Here is a 4,893-nt window from a genome sequence, read left to right on the forward strand (position 1 = left end):
TCACTGCTTCCTGGTGTGGTTGATAGGGATCTTCACATGCTGGGCAGAGGCCAGGAAGGACTTGAGCTCCAGCACAGGGCTGAGGCACGCCACATAGGCAGAGAGCAGGGAGAAGGAGTCCTGGCAGTGGGGTTCTAGGACCTGGTAAATGAGCAGCAAGTTCAGCAATGTGTAGTCCAAGAAGGAGATCCAGTTGCCTACAATGAAGACCTGCCCCTCCCTGGTCCTAGGACAGCAGGAGCTCAAAAGACTTCAGGTACCCCAGTCGTGCCTTCATAAACCCCTTCTTGCCTGCCATGGGGCTGGCATAGATAAAGACGAGGTATTTGCAACAGAGATCCTCCATGGGGCCATTCACCACGTGCACCAAGGCGGCCTCCCTCTGGTCCTTCCCACCAAGCCCAAGAGAGTAGCCCAGGCATTGCAGGATGGCATTGGACTAGTACAGGGCTAAGGTCTCCGTCCTGGAACTCAGAAAACTTCCCTGGTAGACAGGAGGGCTTGAGTGAGCCCTGCAGGCAGGTCTTGTTGGTCACCACCTCTTCTTCCAGTTCTGGCCCTGGTCAGCCAGCAGCATGCTTATGGCCTTGCGTCGCCCTCCAACAGGCAAGGAGACAATGCTGTAAGGTGCCATGGTTGCAGTGCCCCCAGCCTTGGCATTGGAGGTGGTGGTGGCAGAGTTCTCTCCAGTTTTCTTCTCTCTACACCGCTAGAGATCGTACCCACTCTGATGTTTTGTAAACTTGGCAGATGTACAGGTATATGGGAATAATAAATTTAAGGAATCTATTCAGAGACAAAATATGCATATTCATGTCATATTCATAGCATAGGTTCCCTTTAATACACAGCTCAAGGGGGTTTTAATGAAAATAGTGTATTGGGCAAATGCTCCCAGGGCGTAAAAGTGAGGAACAAGGGTGCCATAAACTGAATGTCTATGTCCCTCCAAAATTCATATGTTGAAACCTAATCCTCAAATGGTGGTATTTGGAGATGGGGACTTTGGGACGTGATTAGGTCATGAGTGTGGAGACATCATGAATGGGATGAATGTCCTCGCAGAAGAAGAGCCCACGAATGCTCCCTGACCTTTTATATCATGTGAAGACATGGCAAGAAGATAGCTGTCTTTGAACCAGGAACCAGGTCCTCAGCAGACACCAAATCTGCTGGTGCTTGATTTTTGGACATCTCACCCTCCAGAACTGTGAGAAATAACAGTTTGTTGTTCATTAGCCCCCTTGTCAATTATATTTTGTTACCACAGATAGAATGGACTAACACATAGGGGGAGTATAACAGGAAAGAAGAGAAAGCCTATATAAAAGATAGGTTTTAACAGTTTTCTGTGGAGACTGACTGCTCAGTCCCACCTGGACTATCTGAAGAAATTTATTGTAAGGATCTCCAGATTCAAGGACTAAAGAAGAAACCAACCCTCCATTGAAAGTTTCTCCATGAGTGATAAACTTCTTGAACTTGTGGATTGTACATGCAAATTCTTAGCTAGCTCCCAGAGATGACCTAAAGCATGTGCCAGAAAAACACTCAAGTAGTATGTGAAAGCAATGCATGCTTGATACTAGGCATGGTCTACACGATATTGTTTGCTAAGTCAATGACTAGAATGAGTCATGAAGTGGAGAAGAAATGGGGTAGTGCACAAGGTACTTAATATAGTCCTCCTAGCATACCACTTGCATAGGCTGGTACCTTCCATTAATTCCAGTCCATAATCAACTCTCTAAATTGTCAGACGGCTGTAAACGATTAGTTTGGCAACTATAGTCCAAGCATCTGTAAATTATTCCAAGTCATAATTGATATTCGTCATCTCCTTTCTCAGAGTTGCCTCACTTCAGCTAGTGTGGGTTTCTTGTATGAGAGGTGACCTGAATCTGAGCACGTAGTTGATTTCTCCTGGATAGATGCAATTTTCCATTTAGATTTATGTCTGGACACTGAAGCAATAAGAGACACCCAGTGAATCTGCTGAGTTCCAGACACAGTTTCCTCTTTCCCCATCATATAGCACCAACTCTGTCTCTTTGTCATGATCTATGTCAATTACTCCTGCCAGTATGATAACTCCTTTCTTTGCCTATTAGCTCATTGCTACCTTCAAGTTTAGTGGGACCTTTACTGAGTCCACTGGAAAAAAAAATTCCCCCATTAGAAATCAAGACTTATTAGCTAATGGAATTTGAATTGTGAATATCAGAAACAAAAATTTCTAAAATGAATTGACAGAGGTATGAGAAAAAGAGCCAATGGTACTTTTATCACTTGATTACAGGACTGGCATTCTAGATATTTGGGACACGGTGCCATATACTGGCCATTAGTTTAAAGGAGATTACACATCTTAAAATACAGTACACCAGAACTGCTTGGTGTCCTGGCTCTGAGTTGTCATTTTATTGAGCAGTTAAGAGGCTATCGTATTATCGCATTAGGTTAACACTTTGTGGTGTTAGGGTGTAGAGTGAAACAAGTAGATTCCACGGTAATGGTAATACATGCACTGCCTCATGTTGTTTGCCATAAAATTGTCTTGTTAATCTAAGGAAACCTTGATGATCCCATTCTAATGAATTAGGGATTTTTTAAGACCCTGGATAATATAAGGTTGATGAAGTACTGAATGTAGGAAAGCAAATCCATATAGACAATTATGTTGATTCTGGTAAGTTTAAATTGCTGTCTGCTGAAGAATTGAAAGGGTCTAATTCGAAAGGGTCCAAAAATTCCACCTTGTATCATTTCAACATGCCTCCAAATTGTTCAACTTGAGTTAGTACCGTATTAGGGCCCACACTGGTTGCTGCCGTTGACAGTTATACATTTAGCAATGGCAATAGCTTATCAGTCTTAGTGGGAAAGAACCCCCACTGTTGGGCCCATGCATAGTTCCATCTCAGCCCCCAGGGATAACTTGCTCATGGCCCCATTGTGCAAACACTGCACTGGCTGAGAAATGGACTTATGCTCATCAGCAGCATGGCCCATCTTGTCCACCTAGTCACACGGACTTTTTGTCATTGTCAACCATTAATATGAGACAAACAATAATCTACAAAATTTATCCCAAATCCATCTGAACGTTAAGACTCCAGACTTCCTCTTTTTCCCTATGTTCCAATCTTTGCCTTTCTAGGTCCCTATTCAACGAGTCAAATCATGTGTCACTTTGATTCAGAATAAATGACCAAGCATACTACTCCCAACTCTACTCACTGGGAGGGCTTCCTCTTATCACTGTCCTGTAGGACCACACTTGGATTGTGTGGAAGTACAGTCAGATACACATTTTCAGAATTAACTAAAGCTGAATTATCTGATACTTAGACATGAATTTTCCCTCTGGCATTTAGTCCTAGGGAACCTCCTTAGAGGCCATAGAAGTGATACTGGAATATAGATAGTATACTGGAAATAGAGGGGAAATAGCAATTTTAAGGACAATAGGATCGAATGACTATTGTTAAACACCATAACTGATGCTCTAGAAAAATATAATAAATAGCTACTACTAATTAACAGGCGATTGAAAAGATAGAGAAAGGGACTCTCTGAGAGTTCACACAGATACATTCTTCCCCTGAGGAGGGAAAAAAAGAAAAAGCCAAGGACTAGGACCAAAACTTAATCATCTGAATAGCCCAGCTCCAAAGAAGGTAAAATGCTCAACCAAGGAAGCTTGTTTTATCAAAATCAGAGCCATGTTTGGGGAAAAAAAAAAATCAGGGACACATAGATTGCCACCGCCCCAAATATTGAATTTGTAGCTTTTAAAGTGTTCAATAGCAACATAAGGCTACATAATGACTATTGACTTGGACAGCATGGTTCAAGACCATCCTACTTCAATAGTTTGGGGGGGAGTTTTCACAGTCAATGATCAGGTTATGTCTACGGAGAAAGGACCTCAGGGCTACAGACAGAAAGGCCTGGTTTAACCCTGACTCTCTCACTTATTTGCTCTGAAATCTCTAATTTTCAAATTATCTGTTAACTGGAGAAAGTAATAATACCTTCGTAGAGTTTGACACTTAGATATGCTAAGATGTGATAATTGGTGGAAATAATTTAAATGGTGAGGGTTTGTAATACACTATACGCTGAAGGTACTTGATATTGGAAATATAGTAAAAAAAACTATTTTCTTATAACAAGTAAATTATACAAACCTTCACATACATATTAATGTGCGTTTATGACAAAACAGAATCTAGAACCCTTAATTTTCCATGATAATTTTACCACGTTTATATCATTAAATAATATATAGTTTATTATACATGGCTTAAACTTAATAAAAGTAGACTCATACTTTATGTATCATCTTACCATGGGATTTTTCTCTTAGATGATAATTTTACCACATTTATATCATTAAATAATATATAGTTTATTATAATGGCTTAAACTTAATAAAAGCAGACTCATACTTTATGTATCATCTTACCACGGGATTTTTCTCTTAGTATATATTGAGCCGGTACTAATCTTGATGCATATAGCACTCTGATTCATTTTCACTACTATTTAGTATTCTGTTGCGTGAATGTAAATTTAAAAATTCTGACTGTTGAAATATTCAGATGAAAGAATGATTTTCAGACAGCATCCTTCCTCCAGCTTTCCAGATGCAAAGTTGAAGCTTCTCTGCATGTGTCAAGATGTACTCTCTGTGCATACCTGTCTATCTCAACTCAAAAAGTTCTGTTAATTACAGGTTGCTCCTCCAGGTAAACATTTTCCTTACAACGAACATTTAATTCCATTTCACTTCAGAGGAAACAGCGTATTTCAAAAAGAAGATGCACTCAGGGTGACTAGGACCCTGACTGTATTAAATGATAGCTATTATAGATCTCAGTGCAGTTT

At 40.4% G+C, this 4,893-nt stretch overlaps 1 pseudogene; it reads right to left on the minus strand.

The window, feature by feature from the left end:
- On the minus strand, positions 1-634 carry LOC123939020 (annotated as a pseudogene).
- Positions 635-4,893: the final 4,259 nt, after the last annotated feature.

This window comes from Meles meles, chromosome 3, assembly GCF_922984935.1.
Source record: "Meles meles chromosome 3, mMelMel3.1 paternal haplotype, whole genome shotgun sequence".
NCBI classification, from domain to species: Eukaryota; Metazoa; Chordata; class Mammalia; order Carnivora; family Mustelidae; genus Meles; species Meles meles.